This window comes from Tauraco erythrolophus, chromosome 2 (genome assembly GCF_009769465.1).
Source record: "Tauraco erythrolophus isolate bTauEry1 chromosome 2, bTauEry1.pri, whole genome shotgun sequence".
Classification (NCBI taxonomy): Eukaryota; Metazoa; Chordata; class Aves; order Musophagiformes; family Musophagidae; genus Tauraco; species Tauraco erythrolophus.
This window is the reverse complement of record NC_141466.1, coordinates 54,206,661-54,225,711: the sequence shown is the minus strand read 5'-3', so window position 1 is coordinate 54,225,711 and position 19,051 is coordinate 54,206,661. Positions and strand designations below refer to the sequence as shown.

Genomic DNA, 19,051 nt, shown 5'->3' with positions numbered 1-19,051 from the left:
AACTATTTTTTGTTGGTGTTGCCAGTTTTTATTATGGAACTGCACTACAGACTCATAAGCCCATCTAAAAGTCCCTCTACAAAACAAATTAATGAATAAATTCGCCCACTAGGTAGATTTTATGGTTATGAAAGTTGGCAGGCAGTCTTAGTATCTCTCACGTATCAATCCCAGTTAGTTACTGGCATCTATCACTGCATAAACTGCCTGAGTCTTCATCTTCACAGAACTGCTTGGGAGGTAAAGTAAAATAATTGTCTCTGCTAGGTATCAGGTAAAAACATAGAAAACTGTATTTACGTCGATGTTTTAAGTGTTCAGAGATGACTAGCTTACAGAGGTTTGTCGCTTTCCTTCCTTAGGTTCTTAAATCCTGCCAAATGCCTACCTAATTCTTAAGGTTAACTTAAAATTCACTCACAAATCTGATCCACAATCAACTATGCAAACCGAGCAGGTATCAGTTGTCCTTTGAATTCCAGACAACTCCAACCAGTAAAGCCATATTCTGTCTTCCAGCAGTGTAACAGGCTGCTGTCTTCAGGCATAACTCTTTTCAACACACAAACTTCAGCTTGTACAAAATACCAGAGAAGGTCATGTCAACACGTAGTTTACCATGAACTCTTCAGACCTGGCCTTTAAGTCCTTACACCGGCTAACCGTCAACTCCAACCTTGCCATCTCTGTTCTTATCTTCAAGCTATTCCAGGCCTCAAGCCCAGAAGAGATAAAAGACCATGTAAAAGCTTAGAGCACTGTCAGCAACTTCAGTCTTCTGGCCAATACAGCATGCAGGAAACAGGCTCCTTCTTTAGTTGAAACTGAATTATTCCAGGGACTTCAGTTCACACTCCACAAATAGCCACTATGTTTCTTTGCGTTACCTTCCTGACCAATACAAAACATAAATATAGATAAATATCTAATATATATGCACATGTACATATTATATAAAAATATATACAGGTATAAAGATTACATTTAAACATTGCAATGCTGAAGAAAAATGAAAGAAAGAACAGCTGGTTTCTCACTAATATAAGGTATTTGAAAAATAGCATCAAGAGAGAAAAAAAAAATCTACTGGACCACTTCTGGGACAAGTCATTGAGTTAGGGAACGTTAAAAGAAAATCTCTTTGCTAAACATCTAGCTAACAATTTTTCTTGTTGCTTTCCTGAGAAATTAGAGTGTCATATAAGGCAAAAAAAAGCGCGCAAATTTACACTGCATGGCTTGATTGCAGCACAGACCATGGAAGATTTTAAGAATTAGAAAAGTAATGGACAGCTTCTAGATCTGTAGATGTATATGATGTTCCTTATCAAATGCATGGGTGAGTAGAGGAAGAGACATGGAAACAGACAGATTTTTAAAGCTACAACATCTAAAGAATACTACAAACAGACATACCACAAGCTCATCTTCTGTCCATGCAGAAGTACCTCAGAGGGCCTAGAAAAGCCTAGACACTGCAGCACAGGTCTATCAGCTGGATCTGAAACTGGTACGAATGCAACACATTTGGGTCTGGAGAGAATGAGCCTGCCCATCTCATTTGCTTGCTAATTTAAGAGTCATGAACCCATTAGATTTTCGTTTCATGTAATCCAAAACTACAGCCACTGAATAATGTGACAGAGCCAAAAAATTTTCTGACCTTGCATTTTCTTGTGTTTGTCACCAGCTCTGGTGCCATTGTGTCTTCTCTAAGCACTGCCAAACAGCAGCAACCTGAAATATACTGGGTGTGGCTGTCATTTAGACCAGTAGGCAGGGGTGAAAACATTTCAAAGGAAAAAAAAAAAACAACCAACCCACAAAAAAGCAAAACACTTCATGTCAAAGAAATCGCAGTCAGGCAGAAGGGAAGTAACTAGAAGATTCAAAGGGGTATGGAGAAAAAAAAGTAACACAATAAAAAGAAAAAGAGGGGAGCAAAGAGCAAGCCAGAGAACACAGGAAAAATGGGAGAAATGAGAAGACATAGGAAAAAAAATTCTTCCTGGCTCTTCTAAGAAGAAGTGTATTTTGTTGTACAGAGTACAACAACAATTGGAGTGGAATTCCACTGCTTTATGCTCCAAACATTTGATATCCCTAAAAGATTATATGAATAAAAGGACAGAGATGTGGTAATATTAAGGAACATGGCTCAGAATTCAGGTGTCCAATTGATGTTTGCTATCCAAGAGACTATATGAGTCCTAGAGCAGCAGAGCACCTCAGGCAAGAGCTGGGAAGTCCTTGCACTATCCCATTTACAGCAGTAGAGTCCCAGACCCTCAGCACACCTCAGGGCACCCTCAGCAGCCAGACAGACAGGGCCTCAAGATAATTTGAAACCACCAGGCCAGGATGATACACATTTCAAAAGTGTCCTACTCCATGCTGAGACAGAAAATTCCACTCCCCATCGTACTGGAGAAAAGCCTAGACACTGTAGCACAGGTCTATCATCTGGATCTGGCATGAATGCAACACATTTTGGTCTGGAGACAATGATCCTGCTCAACTCATTAGCTTGCTTTAAGAGTCATGAACCCATTAGATCCTCATTAAAAATTCCCATTACTTTAATGTAATTCCTCATTAAAAACTCTCATAAACTTCAGTGCAATAAACCACTGCCTTTGCATACTAGGGCCAAGACCAAGGCACCATCAATGAATTATTGTGGCAACCACTAAGCCAATGCAAAACTGTGGAAGACCATGGGTTAAATCATTAACAGCTGAAATGTTTAAGCTCTCAAAGTACCTTAGAGACAGGAAAATCAGCTGCACACAGAATATAAGAAATAAGAAAGATTTTCTCCATATGAAGAGTGACACTCTACATACCATTGTTCCTCTTATCCCCAAGCTTCAACAAACCAGAACCAAGACTGAAATAGGAGTGAGACTCTGAGATCAAGCACAAATTAAAACAACTTATTGGCATCATGACCAAAGGAACAAAAGTTCAGGGAAAAAAAAAAAGTTCAGATCCTCCTGGCGACTATGCTAAGGCACATAAAAAACAAGGAGGTGATTGGTGACAGCCAACATGGCTTCACTAAGGGCAAATCCTGCCTGACTATTTTGGTGGCCTTCTATGATGAGGTTACAGCATTGATGGATAGGGGAAGAGCAAGTGACATTGTCTACCTGGACTTATCCAAAGCATTTGATACTGTCCCACACGACATCCTTATCTCTAAACTGGAAAGACGTGGTTTTGATGGATGGACCACTCAGTGGATAAGGAATTGGCTGGATGGTCACTCTCAAAGAGTTGTGGTCAATGGTTCAATGTCCACGTGGAGGCCAGTGACGAGTGGAGTTCGTCAGGGGTCAGTACTGGGGCCAGTGCTATTTAACATCTTTGTTGGAGACATGGACAGTGGGATCGAGTGCACCCTCAGCAAGTTTGCAGATGACACCAAGTTGTGTGGTGTTGTGGACACGCTGGAGGGAAGGGATGCCATCCACAGGGACCTTGACAGGCTGGAGAGATGGGCCTGTGAGAACCTCATGAAGTTCAACAAGGCCAAGTGCAAGGTCCTGCACATGGGTCAGGGCAATCCCATGCACAAGTACAGGCTGGGTGGAGAATGGATTGAGAGCAGCCCTGAGGAAAAGGACTTGGGAGTGCTGGTGGATGAGAAGCTCAACATGAGCTGGCAACGTGCGCTGGCAGCCCAGAAAGCCAACCGTATCCTGGGCGGTATCAAAAGGAGCATGGCTAGCAGGTCGAGGGAGGTGATTCTGCCCCTCTACTCAGCTCTCGTGAGACCCCACCTGGAATACTGTGTTCAGCTCTGGAGTCCCCAACACAAGGAGGACATGGAGCTACTCGAACAAGTCCAGAGAAGGGCCACGAAGATGATCAGAGGGCTGGAGCACCTCTGCTATGAAGACAGGCTGAGTGAGTTGGGGCTGTTCAGCCTGAAGAAGGCTCCGGGGTGATCTTATAGCAGCTTTCCAGTACCTAAAGGGGGCCTACAGAAAAGCTGGAGAGGGACTTTTTACAAGGGTGTGTAGTGACAGGACAACGGGCAATGGCTTTAAACTGAAAGAGGGGAGATTTAGGTTAGATATAATAAAGAAATTCTTTACATTGAGGGTGGTGAGGTACTGGAACAGGTTGCCCAGAGAAGTTGTGGATGCCCCATCCCTGGAGGTGTTCAAGGCCAGGTTGGATGAGGCTTTGGGCAACCTGGTGTAGTGGAGGATTTCCCTGCCCATGGCAGGGGGGTTGGAACTAGATGATCTTTGAGGTCCCTTCCAACCCTAACCATTCTATGATTCTATGAAAAGCCCCCAAACCTTCCCTCTCCACAGACAGCTGAATGCAACCAAAGCACTGTAATCGTTCTTGAAAGAAGCTGTGATACGAATAACCAGATATGAATAATAGCAGATGCCAGCAACAACTGGGAGACTTTCAGAGCAAGAGCGCAACATCCTGTTGATTTGGCTTTTTTGGTTATCAGAGGATAAAAATCAGAAACAGTTAAACTCACTTTCCTGGCTAAATGTTTTCAGATTTTGCTTCAACTGAACAAAAGTCGATAGTTACTAAGTTTTCAGATTTACAGAGCATTCCACAACTTGTAGCCACCACCTTTGTTAACAGAATTCATGCTCAAAACCATAGGTACACCAAAGGCCCTGCAGTTAGCGTCCATCAGCCAAGGCAGGCTGCTCAGAACACCGTGAAATCCTACTCCAAATTAACATGACTAAGAAGATTTCATAGATTTCATAGATTTCTAGGTTGGAAAAAACCTTAGAGATCATCGAGTCCAACTGTCCCTAATCCCCATTAAACCATATCGCTAAGTAGATCATCCACCCTATTCTTAAACACATCCAGGGATGGGGACTCAACCACCTCCCTGGGCAGCCTATTCCAGTGGCTGACAACCCTTTCAGAGAAGAAATACTTCCTAACATCCAACCTGAATCTCCCCTGACTAAGCTTATACCCATTTCCTCTTGTTCTATCACCCAACACTAATGTAAAGAGCCCTTCCCCTACCTCTCCACCATCCCTTCTCAAGTATTTGTAGGCTGTAATCAGGTCTCCCCTCAGCCTCCTCTTCTCCAGGCTAAACAGCCCCAACTCCCTCAGCCGCTCCTCATAAGTTTTATTTTCCAGCCCCTTGACCAGTTTAGTTGCCCTTCTTTGGACTCGCTCCAGGAGCTCAATATCTCTCTTAAAGCGAGGGGCCCAAAACTGGACACAATATTCCAGGTGCGGCCTCACCAGTGCCGAGTACAGGGGCAGGATCACTTCCCTGCTCCTGCTGGTCACACTATTCTTGATACACGCCAGTATCCCATTGGCCTTTTTGGCCACCTGGGCACACTGCTGGCTCATATCAAGCCGGTAGTCAACCAACACCCCCAGGTCCTTCTCCAACAGGCAGCTCTCCAGCCACTCTTCCCCAAGCCTATAGCGATGCTTGGGGTTTTTATACCCCAAGTGAAGGACTCTGCACTTGGCCTTATTAAAGCTCATGCCATTGGGCTCAGCCCAACGATCCAGTCTGTTCAAATCCCTCATCTTCACGTTTTCCAACTATGAGCTCCTGTTTATAGTCATGGGCTGGAGGTGCCTAGTTTAGGGTGTGATGACTGTTTTGGCAGTTCTGCTGGCCATATCAACCAGAGCTCTACTACCGGCCACAGGTAACCCAGTAGTCACTTGCCTTTAAAATAACTTAAATTTCCACTCATATGCCTTGCCCTCTTGCTGATCCTAATTCTCCCACAATGAAAGAAGCCTGGGGTGAATTGATCTGACATCTATAAGAGGTCTTAAAGTGAGGGAAGGTGAAGCCAACCTAAGAGACTGATCTTAACCAAAGCCAGTCATAACCTAAGCATGCAACTTGCAGCTGCAACAACCCCCAAATGCTTCCTAGCAGTGAGAAGTCACTCATGACAATTATTTTCTAGCTTGTGAAGGCAAGAGTAATAACAAGGGCACACACAATATCACTGCTCTCTAGGGGAACATTTGTAAACCACTCAGTCAAAACTGCTTTGCTATGCTTTTCCTCCCATCTCTAATGTTTTCCCATGTTTTTATTTTTCTCTTCTCAAACTCTTTCCCCCTCCACCCCTTTCCTTGTTTCCTCCTATTCTTTCCCTCCTCTCTGCTTACAAGGAACTGATGAACTAGTGCACTCTGAGTTGTCTCCACATTAGCAATAAATCAGGAAGGAGCAGTTTGAAACTTTAACATATCACGAGTCTTTTTTTTCTTCTCCACAGTTGACTCTCAGAAAAGTAAGAGCTATGCAAAACCTTAGGCAAAACCTAAGCAACACCAAGCTTGAGCTCTGTGGAGTTTTTTCTTTGTTGGGGGGAAGGCAAGAAAAAAGCCTTGGAAGCTTATAGCTAGAAACCACATTTAAAGCTGTGCAAAATTACTGAGAAAATGAAAATAAGAACTGCTCAGCTGGTCTCTTCCTTTCCACCAGTCAAATTGTCTTTTTCCTTGTAACTATAGCAAAATGCACGCTTAGTGCACTGCCCAGCACTGCACTTCCACAGCATTTAACAAGTCTCAGATGAAGGAACGAAGTACATGGGATTGAAAAAAACTCATTGCAAACCCTCTTGCTGTCTTACACTTGTTTACTAACAGTGGAGCTCAGGTTTTAACAACAGTTCACATCCTAGGTGTAAGACAACACATACACAAGTACCATCCCTTCATACGCTACATTTGAAGCGCAAAGCAGATATGCTGGTAGGTGAAATCAGCATTCAGAGTAGAATGAAGTCTGGTTAACTTACCCACAGCTCTCTTTGTTCCTGTCACTCAACAAAATTCCAGGCAGATATTTGTAAGAGGCAGCATTTTTCACAGCTCCCAGTGTGGATAACAAATTCCCAGTCTCATGCCCCAGATCAGCCCCTCACAGATTAGCATGAAGTTCTCCCTTGTTCTGAAGGGTTATCTTCCACTAACACTACTAAAAGAGGGAAGAACCAAGAGAGCACACATAGTCAATAGGACTAGGAAGAAAATATTGCTTAAGTAGATGAAAAGAAAAACACTCTTCATAGAAAGTAAAACTTCATAGAAATGTTTAGTGCAGTAATTACAGTCATCTGGAAAATTACTTTTAGTTTTTCCAAAACCATGCCTAAAATCAGGAACTCTAGCTAGAACTTGGACACTTCACTGCAAAAGTAACAGCTTCCATCCTACCATATCGCACTGTGCATCAGCTATGACCCAGAACTACCCTTGTAGTCTTCAGAAGACAGAAAAGTACAGTATATTTGAATTAGATGTCATGGTATACAGACTCACTCACCATGTTGGTATGACACACCGGACTAAGCATAAGGAGAAACCTAGGATGGGATTCAAGCTACCTAGGATAGTCACCCTATTGCTGGTGCATAAAGAAGCAGACTTTCTAAGATAACTGCCTACATTACCTACTCAGTGAAAGGAAGAAAAGCGATTTTGAAAGCCTTCAGAGGAAGATTGTGTGTCTACTATCAGGCACCTCAGCCAAAGCAAAAAACCCCACCCAAGCAGAAAAAAAAAACACCCACCACATCTTTCTGTAAGAATTCCTTCTCCTGACAATAAATTCAATGGTCAGGAGACAATAAATGTGCAATAAATGTGCCTCCCCCTAGGCTGTGCAATGGGCTGGATTATAGATCAGTAAGATTTTTACTTTTTCCCCCTCAGTGTTGGGGATAGAAAAAACCCTGATACAGCCTGCTCAATACATCCTGCAAACAGGATCTAGCCTGATCAACACCACTAGCTACTCACTGTTTCTCTTAATCGTAGTACCAATTTAAAAATGAGTAAGAGGAAAAGATTTGAGAACTCCTGCATCTCTCACTAAACAGTGAACCCTTCATATCATCTGATGTTTCACATGATAAAAACTATATGCTAGGACATTTTACAACAAACTTCTGGCCTGACAAACTTCATGACTCTGGATTCAAACCTGTCTCTGCACACTATTCAAATCCAACTGATCATTTCCCTGTATCCTCCTGAAAGTTGTATTTTCTTTCTCTTTTTATCTCCTTTTCTATATATAATACTGTTGCTCTAATTTCCTCCTGCTTGAAGGAGCTTGCCCTCTTCCAATCACATCTGTATCACAATCTAGTTCTTCAGTTTCACCTCCACTGCACAGTATCCAAAGCGCAGTAGCCCAGGTCAGCCAAACAGGAGAGATCAGGGTGTTCTACCAGGAAATTGCCTTGGAACAAGTTTTCCTCTTCTCTCTGGAAGAGGAAAAGCTTGCCTTTTTTAAGCACAGTGTTAAAAATTTAATTATATCACCTCAGCCATGCTACCTCGGTTAATGAAGTGTTGTTCATTCCCAAGTTTCCCTTCACACATAACAAAATTACATGTTCCAACTATGTTTTGTCAAGTCATGTCCTGATGTGGCATTCAACCAGCACATGCCTGGGCACAGACCTGTCACTCACATGGGCTAGGGAACTTAACAGACAGATCCTTATTATGTAACACCACTTTGATTAGGGGCAGATGTTTAATTTGCTCTGGTTTCTTCCTACCTTCTTTTTGATGGTCCACTTAATGATGGTCATTTAGTGCAGGCCTTAGAAGACCTTCTGCAAATACATTCAAGAGAAAGTTCTTGAATGGAACTAGATGATCTTTGGAACTAGATGATCTTTGAGGTCCCTTCCAACCCTAACCATTCTTACATTAGTGTGAACCACTAAGATTGCACACACCAAAAAAAGGATGATCTAGTGATTAGAGCATCACGTGAATTATAAGAAACTTCTGCCTCAAACTTACTGCATAACTGAGCGGCTCACACAGTTTAGTCGTGCCTCAGACAGACACATCAGCTGGTACCTACCACATCACATCAGCTGGCAGGTGGATGAGCAGTGCATCAGCTGCCTGAACATGTGTTTTCCTTCTCTTCTCCCTCTGCAGAGTGAGAATCAGCACTTGCAGTATTTTCAGAGGTATAATGTATTAGCCTCAACACCAGCCCCAGCTCTAACCCTTCACAGTAATATTACTGCTGCATAGCGATACTTCCTCTGTTGTTGGTGTTTTTTTTTTCCCGTTGCTCACATTTAGCAACATTTGCAGTATAACTTGTGTCCTGTTTACCGAAGAACGCAGCACTGTAGCATCCCATCTGCATGTGGCAGAGACTGTGTACGAAGACTCTGAGACAGCACAGGCAGAAAGACTGAAACCAAAGGTTGAAGCACCAAGGGCACAGAGAGACAGCAGAAAGTGTAAAGGGAAGAAAGGAAAGAGCACAAGTTCACCTCAGTGTAAATACTCTCTTCAGGGTTCCCCACAAGATATCTTGTCTAGATAGCAAGTAGCAAGTTACAGACCTTTGATTTGGGGAACACAAACTGAGGAATGCTATTGGTATTTTCTTCATACTGCTTTGTACACTTGAGCACAGCTCTTAAAAATCAACAGATGCTGGGCCTTGCTTTATTGCTTCTAGTTTCCATCTAGTTTTCTCCTCTTACTCATTGATTAATAGTAGTAAATTAAGATGCTTTTGGAGCTTGAACTATAGTTTTTCTTTCCTCATTTATAACAAAACCTTAAGAACAAACTACCAGCAGTTCTACATTTTCCCTGCCAATTAATTGATTTAGTAAGGACAGTATGGAGGTGATTAGGACTTTTTGAGTTTCAATCTTTAATATTATAGAAGAGACTTGGCTTTTGAGTCACCCAAACAGAACAGATATTGAAAATTATTAAAGGAAAATATCAACTCAGTATAGAATAAGCTGTCAAAAATAATTTAAATAAATCTTTTCTAACATGACATCAGTATAGTTAATTTGATTTGCAATAAAAATAAAATAAATAGAAAGAAAAGAGCGTGTTGCCTTACATGACACTGCATTGTTAGAAAGAGAAAACTGAATACTAAGCCAGTCCCTTACACCTTCTACATACCCACATAATCCAACCTGCTGAAGAGGGAACATCTCTGGTAACAACGAAGCAATGCCAAAACACCCAGTGTGACCAGAGTACCTGACTTTCCTAGGGATTTGATATGTAGTGAAAGCAATAGCCTATTCACAAGTAGGAACTGCCTGCCAGCATTCTGCATTGCCTCTTGGTGCTCCTAGATCATATTAACCCCTTCCCCAAATCAACACACACATTGCAACAGGTACTCAGTGCTGGTGTGTTGGGTACATTCCTCGCTGCACGTTCATAGGAACAGGTTTGGTTTGTGGCTCTGTGCAAGCCACCTGCGCTCTGCTCAATCCGTAACTTCTACCTGCTCGAAAGAACACCGCAACACAGCCCTCGCTGCACGCTTCTCACGGGTGGCAGTGCTGACTTGCTTACTGGCAGAAAGCACGTTGGGCACAGGGATGGAAAACACGCAGTTTCACAGCAGAGAGATCTGGCATACAGCATAAAGTGAGAAAATTTTGCATAGATTTATTCTGGCAAGGAGGGGAAAAAAAATTAGGGCAGGTTAAGTCTGTGCTCATCATTCTAGGGGTTTATACATAAGAGTTTTAAAAACAAAACAGTCAAAGAGCTTTCTTCAGTGAGTGCTGATGCTTTTTTAAAGGAAGTTAACATTACTAGAATGAAGTCATTTTACTTCCTAAAGAAGGAAACAAAATGAAGTAGCAACACTTTTGTTTAAAGCATGGATATATACAATATATTCCCTAAGACACTTCATAAATTGAGCTCCCTCCACAAGTCCAAGTGATCAGTCTGTTATCTAAAAGGTGACTAGAGTTTGTCCCACAAAAACAATACCCAGGAAACAGTTAATAGCTCATTGAAGACACGCCCCTCCCTACGTAAAACGCCTACCTGGACATCAGTTATGTCTGAAAAATCCTTTTCAGAAGCTCAACAAATACTCAGTTGGTTCCTCTGCACTGTCACTGCCAGCTTACTAACAGTGATGAAACAAACTATCTTAAACACTAGGTCAGGCCTTGCTCCATACTGTAAAGACACCCAGAATAGGCAGTCTGAGGGTGATACTGACCCACCTCCTCTGTGGGAAAAAGATTTTACTTTTCCTTTTTGTTTGCACAGTGCACAGTGCAGTAGACCATAGGTTTCAGAAGTTAACATCAATATAAAGTTATAAAAAAAAAATCAACTAATTTTAATACCCTTGGTACTAAATTCTCTGCCTCAAAAAAATGGATCAATAGCTGAATTTAGTGGAAAACCATTTTCTCTAGGCCCACTTGGATATCAGGAAATATCTTTGAAACAGCAGCATTTGTCTGAGCAGTTCTGACTCCTGTAGCTTCTTCCCTTTTGTATGCAGTCTAAAAAAGCAGAAGTAATCACATTAACCATTTAACATTAAAATAATGTTAAAAAATAAAGTAGAAAAGCCTTAGTAAAACAAAATTCTACTGGAAGAAGTTATTATTAAAAAGGCTGAATTAAAAAATGGTAGTTAAAGATATTCTGCACTTTCCAGAGGCCACGTGTTGAACACTTTAGATAGTAGGAATCTTTCCAAGTTCAACTTGTGCTTTCCCAAACCAAACAAGACATAAACCACAGAAGTCTGTGCTCTTTTCAGCTTCTGGGAAGATCACAGATGAGGTTGTTCATTATGGTCCCAGCCAAGTAACGTGGTACACATACAAACATACACCACCCACCCAGCTCTTGAGACATACACCTCTATTTAAAGGGAATCGACTGTACTAAAACTAATCTTTTTTTGTCAGTTCTGTAATTGTTACTTTTTGCTATTTACTTTAATGGTCATCACAGTGTTTTATGTTAAGGAGACCGTGAAAGAGCAGCCACAGTGGTCTGACATACCAGTTTAAAATAGAGATGTTTGGAAAGGAATTGTTCCAGAGGTTCTAAACTAAACAACATGGATTGCAACCCACTGCTTAAAATTAGCTTTTGTGGTTTGTTTTTAGATATTCCTAGTAACAAACTCAATCTGGTTGCTCTCTTGGTTGACTTTATTGCACCTAGCAATCTAGGAGGCCAATAATAGAAATTTCTTTTAAAATATGGCTATTAATGCTCCTAAAGATAGCCTATCACATGAGTAAGCTGTGTCACAGGCCTGAAATCATTCTCTACATGATTTTTTTTTTTGTGAAAGGACAATAAGTGTCCTCCTTAAGAGCTTTACATGCTTTTAGGATAAAATAGTTTGTCAATATTAAAACTAGACAGGAAGAAAGCATTCAGAGGGAAGGAGCTGAACCCTGGAATGTCTTTGAATTCCTATTCTATATTTAATGAAAAGAACCCTCCACCAAAGAACAAGTGCTTAACCATGAAAAGTCTCCCACGTTTCTTTCCTGAAATCCTTGGTTAACTTACATTGTCTACTAATAAAGTATTTGCCCTAGTTAATTGGCAAAGACAGCCCCTTAGCTTCTTTCCAGCAGGAAATCAATTAAATAGATTCAAGAGCAAAGCAGTGCTACTTTAAAAACAAACAAGAAGAGTCAAGAAGCTGGCCCCAGTTTCTACAAAGGAGTTGGAACAGGCATTTGTTTCAAAACTGGAGACACAAGGGCAGCACATGTCCTTTACACTGGTCGGTACAAATGAGAGTAAGAGCATGGCAACTTGAACAAAGGTGCTTGTTGATCTTCAGATCTCGTTTAGGTGGGAAAGAGAGTTGGAGCAGTGTAGGAAGACCCCACAATGTAACAGAAGACAGGAAATTCAGCGTTTCTTTCATCCACACCAAATTCTGTTCTAAGTGGAGAACAGGGAGGTTTTTGCACCAGACTTACTGCACCAGCTGTAAACCAAGGCAATGCAACATAAGCTTTAAGCCTCTGAAGTCTAATAGATAAAGTCACACCATTGAGTTAATGGGGAGTTTGGGAATATGACTGACAGAGCAACTAGGTCAGTAACTGATTAACTACAGGCACATTTGTACTCTATCCATACATTACAAGAACAAAATACCCAAATCTCACTAATGAAAGTCTACAGAAGACAGTGAAAATTAGACATGGACATGCAGATCAGGAAACATCCAAATAGAAGATTTAAAAACATATAAAGCATAAGCTGACCATATGGGGTTTCTAACTGTGTGGTTGTTAACAAATGATTAAAAGTAACTAACCATATGTAAAAAATGAGTGATAAAGATGACCAAAAAAAAGTAGAAAAAAATAATCACAGAGCAATATAAAATGAACTCATTACCACCACAGAAAAATAGTGAGAATTCAGGCTGCTGGGTAGCAACCTCTGTCCCTACTCACTGGTCAACAATACAGGCTCTTCACTTGGGCACACCACTCAAGTTCAGTTTGTTACTCAGGAGTAAACTCCTAACACAGATTTAAATCAACTGAGGTAGTTTGAGCAAGATGCACCAATACCTGCTAGCGACCTGAAATAACCAGGAGGCCTGGGTTCCTGCAACGCCAGCAGCGGTCAGACTTAGCAGATGGAAAAAGCAGGCAAAGTGGTACGTAGTGCTTAAGGCAATATAATTATCATGTGCCACAGACAGTTTTTATTCTCTCCTGCCTTCTCTACTAACACTCAAAATGAAATGTTTTCTTCTGGGGAGATCTGCTTTGTGTTTTGGTTAGAGAAAGCGTGGTTGAAACAGTGGGTGTTGTACTTGGAACGGCAAGCGGTGAGGTTTGAGAGGGCTCCAAGTTCCTGGAGAAGTTCCTTCCACAGCCCCTGAGAAAGCTACTGTGCTTGCACAGCTCAGCTTATGCCTGTGACAGACCAGCCACCAACCTGCTTCTTCCTCAGCCCTAGGCTCTAGCCTTTACAGAAATGGGAACCAGCACCTCAAAATTATGACAAATACATTAAAAGGACTACTGATTAAATTAAAGCTGTAAATCAGCCTTTTACCACAGTGGTAAAGGAAAGGGATGAAGCTGACAGGTCCTCTCTCGGAGATGCAAAGTTCTTTGGCAGCATCATTCTCACTGGCAGTTCTTATCCTGCAGGACGGTTTCAAGTCAACCTGCGGATTTTATAGGAAAGTGAAACTGCATTGAGACATGCAGGAAGCAAGACAGAATTAAGGAGAAAAGAAGGAAGAGCTCAATTTCTAGCTATTGGGGTGGAAGGAAGATTCAATAATACTGAGATGAGAGCAAACAAGCAGGGACCTTTTGAACTGGTTTCACTTGGCAGGAGGTGGGATTGATATACTCACAGGAGAACGAAAGACTGATCAGAGATAAAATTAGAAGCCTCAGTGTAATGTCTGAATCTAAGGAGGAGAAAAACAAATTTCTTAAGTACTGTTGTAATGAATTTGTGTAAGTTGCACTCAAAAGAAGTAGAAAAAGTGGAAGTTCTGCTTGTGAAAGCTCAGGAACTGACATTATTATGCAGCAACGAGACCCTTTTGCACAAGGCAGATGATTGCTACAAGGATTGGTATGCAGTGGTTGCCTAACTCGTCTGCTGTTGTGCATTTTGACCTTCATAAAGAAAAGTGTCTTGACTTGCGCCTCTTTCCCTACTTTGTACATTGCCAGTACATTCCGGCACATTTAAGTACTGGAATCCTACTGCTTTTCCCTGTTGCTTTGTGCATCTGCAGTAGTCAGTGTCCCCTACTCCCTTCTCACTGACTGAACAGGAGAAAAAAAATTAACTATAGCAAACTACTCTGACTCTTCTGATCCCTTCTTGTGGGAAAAGTGGCCAGTTACACAGAACCTGGAGCAAACTATTCAGAGAGCCAACTTGACATATACACAGAATCTGTTCAAAAAGTAAGCATTTGTAGCCCGATTTCAGTTCTACAGCACGCAAAAAGGAAGAAGGAACTTTCATTTAGGTTTCAGCATATGGCAAAACCCCAAAATACCTTATTCAATCTAAACTTACTAGAAACTAATACTGGGTTTAAAAAAACCCAACTCCTCAGCAAAAACAACAAAAGCAACAAATCCCTCCAGTATTTGAAACAAAACCTCAGAAATGCATCCTACAGCTATTTATTTCAATAGGATGCTAACTTGTTCCACAGTAGCAGCGAGATATTCAGAACGAAGAACTAAAAACCTTGAAGACTGAGAAGACCTTGCCTGGTTAAACCCACTCCGTGTTGCTCTGCACAAGCCACAGACCTGTACATACAAACAACGAGGCAAACTAAGGAATGCAGATGGCTCTAGAATGAGCTGATTTAAGTTACTTTAAATGTTTACTAAAAAAAAGTAATTTCCCACCTTCAGGCCTTTCTTTGTTATTGGAGGAGATTTTCTTGTGGATTAAAGCCAATAAATAGGTTTAATTTTACATCCTGTTTCATGAATTTAATTAAAACCAAACTTTACTTTGTGGCTGTCACCACAGAATAAATTTGTAATCTCTGCAGTTCTTCTTGTCATAGGCTGAAAAAACACTACCTAACTTTTGTAGGCAGATTATATTTATATCTTCACTAAATTTCATTTTAGCTGTATAACTTTTCTATGGTGGACTGAGCCAACCCGTGCCTTTGGGTATTGCTACAAGACATAATAATAATAATGCAAATTATGAATGTGTCACAGCTAGATCATCCACACGTTTGTCACTAAATTATGGTACACTGACTCAGTTATAGAGGTCTCAGCTGCCATTAGGGTTACAGACAGCTACTTAGAAAAGTTTATCTTTCTCTAAAGCAAAGCCAAAATATTTGGATTGCTTCCTTCCACAGTGAAATGAAACATTGTAACTGTTTTAAGGTTATAAACAATAAGACAGAAATAAACAACTCCATAAGAAAACCCCACAATTTCAGGCCAACAGTAGATCATTAGAGAAGAATTTTGCCTTTTACTGGCAAACTCTGACTTTCCCCATCTGCTCCCTTCTAACAAGCAGGAACAAGCTATATCTATGAAAGCATCTCTAAAGAAGAAGATGCACAAGCTCTTCTCTAGATGCTCGGGGAAGATCAGTGAGTTCTGCCACTACGTTCAATATCCCACTAATAGCAATGGTGGGCTCTTGCCTGCCAGACAAGGAAAATCAGAAGGCAACACTCCTCTGCTTTGTATTAATAGTCTGAACTATGTATGGTATGTTCTTGTTCACTACACAAATACCTCATGATCATCCGTATGCCACAAATATTTTCCAATACAGACCCGTGCCAAGATATGCTCCATTTTGGTAATCCGTCAGAGTTGTTTCAGCAAAATAGGGTTGGCAGGCAGCAGAAAGATTCAAAAACTCAAGGCACGTTTCAGCTATGTTTGTGCACAATATGTTAGAGCTGCTCTCACATTGATCACAGAAGTACACAAAGACCATAGAAGTCCACAGTTGTTTCACGTTTGGCAGAACAATGACACCAAACTGAGGTTTCTACTTCAAGAAGAAAAACAAAGACCAGCTCTGCATGCTCTTTCCAAGAGACTGGACACTGGTCCTGAGAGTACTTTGTGCACACTTCTCCTCGTGTTTCAGAAAAGGAGACATGGTGCCGGGAGAGGTTTGAGGATCTTTAGTAACACCTTAGAGGAAAACTAAAACAGGGAAGTGAGAACAAGCTGCACCATTGATAACAGCACAGTGGGGAATGGGTGCAGAGGCAGATCACTGCACCCAAAGGCACGGGACTCTCGGAGGCTGATGGAGCTTGGCTTATTTAGCCTCCCACAGGGAGCTCAAGAAGAGATACAGTCACTCCCTGCAAATACGTGATGCAGAGCAATGTACATCACATGATAGCAGATTAATTATTTAAGCTAAAAAGACATCATTGACCACAAGGACAGACATGCATTAACTTGCCATTGCACATTTATTATAGAAACTTTCTTCAAGTTTCTAAGCACCAGAGACGCATTATATGTTTCTATTACAGCTTTTCAAAAGTAGGGGGAGCAGAAATACTGACTACTTGCAAGCTGAAAGTTTATGAAAGAAATTATACCATCTACAGCCCTCTCTGTAGATGAAAGAACTCCTCTCCACTTTCCGGCATTCAAATTTTTAATTAAATAGTTAAAATAAAAGGAAAGCAATGAAACTCCCTAATTAGTTTTTGAATCTCAACTTGCTTTTTAAGCAATGGATACTGAAAACAATATCAGACATTTTGGTTTTACATGAAATTTAATCTCTCTTCTCTTTTTCCCCATTTTGTTTTTCTGCTAGTAAAAAAGATGTGACAAAAAAGGATTTTTTTCACTTAGTACTAAAAAAAGTGAGTGGAAAAAAATTCCAGATTAAAAATATTTCAACAAGCTTTACAATTAAACAGTACTTCTCTACACCAAGAAATGTTACTCAAGCTGAGCATAGAGTTTAATATATTAAAACCCCAATAGTTAAATTCAAGACAATGAGGGCATGATTACATTTTCTTCACAAGAGGTTTTTCCTGGGATCAAAAAAGTCAAACAAGAACATCATTACACTTTGATAATTAAGGCAAGAATATGAATTTCAAAGGAAAGGAGAAAAAAAAAAATTTAAAGTCTGCCGGTCTGCAAGTATATGACTTTTCAATAATATGTCCAGAAGATGCATGCATGCAAAAGTGGCATTGCTTGATAAAACAGAAAGCTACCAACAGCAAACCACAAGTTCTGGCAAAGGAAGAATCTAAAAATGTCATTATTTCTACACATAGCCATGTATTAAAGTAATCGTAATACAGCACTTCCAGCTCTAGTGATATTTACAGGATAAGGTCCCTTCCAACCCAAACCATTCTATGATTCTATGATCTTTTTCAAACCCCAAACGGAGAAATGGATAGGCTTTAATTATTTAAACAGAATTTTTACTGCCTTCTAGAAGACAAGAAGATAAATACAAGCTACTTTTTTTTTTTATTGACTGGAGATGCATTTATCAAATGTATCAACAATTTGCTATGGAGTACATATAGATCTACAGCCATCTCAAAAAGGAAATAATTTATTTTCTCACTTCCTTATTTGGACTACAGATTTATTTCTGTTCAAAATGTAGTATTGTAAGACATTGAACTATTAAATCTATAACCATATATGAAAGCAAAACAGGCTCTGTTATAAAGATACATACTATATATATGTTATATAGAGATATAAAAATAAAAACCTAGTGAACCCATTTTAGGTAGTACTGTAAAACTGTGCTTTGAAGACAGTTATCGAACTACACCAAAACAAGCCTTGGACTTTGCTAGAAAGTTAGCTAGAAGGCGGATTTTGTTGTTTTCCTTCACTTAATTGGTAAATGAGCCAACCCTTTTCATTCTAGTGCTCCATAATTAAAAGCAAACTTTGACAAATTCCCTCCTTTGTAATAGTTCGGGCTATGTGGTTTTGATTTTTATGGGGGAACACAACAGCAATTCCAAAGACTATAAAACCCATCTCAGGCATTTCCCTACCACCACCCCCAGCTCCTGTTGGCATAGGAGTCCTATGAAAGAGCGGCTGCATTGGAAACTGCATCTGTCTGTGTCCCAGCCAAGAGTTGTCAAGACAGTCAACGCGAACGCCTACCACAACAAGCTCTCCTTTGTCAGTCACAGGGATCCCATGAGAAAGCACAACCAGTCTAGGAATTTGGCTCAAGGTAATGTTAGACAAGTCTGAAAAACAAAAAATAAGGGTCAGGCATTATTTAGATTGACTGTATAAAACCGGAACTCACAGCTCCATTCTGTCAATGAACTTTTCAAATTGTGTGGTGGCACAAGCGGTCTTAGTGCAGAAAGACAAAATTCAACTCTTAACCCTTTTTACTCTCTGCACTTACTGGCTCAGTTTCTACTTACCAGCTTGAAAAGATTAACCCCATCACAGAAGAGATTTTTTTTTTTAAATGCAATGGATTTCCAAGCCTGAAGGGGAAAAAGTACATTTTGCTATCATCTTAGATAGCTGCAGCCCCCATGATCCAGAACTTTAGGAAAATATGTCATACTCTGAAGGATCACAAGTCATATTCGGTGCTAGACTTGGGTACTTCTTATGTACAAAACCAACAGTGAACTACCACAACTTTCCATGCACTTTGCAAAGCATTTCTAGAAACCATACCAGGAAAATATACGTACAAA

The 19,051-nt window shown here is 40.6% G+C and overlaps 1 protein-coding gene across 1 annotated transcript in view; it reads right to left on the bottom strand.

The window, feature by feature from the left end:
- Positions 1 to 18,559, bottom strand: part of RNF144A (ring finger protein 144A) — a 50,968-nt gene extending 32,409 nt beyond the window's left edge. The window contains exon 1 of the mRNA XM_086608367.1: positions 18,492 to 18,559. The gene's annotated coding sequence lies outside the window, so the exon portion shown is untranslated. The remainder of the gene's footprint in view (positions 1 to 18,491) is intronic.
- Between the last annotated feature and the right edge of the window lie 492 nt (positions 18,560 to 19,051).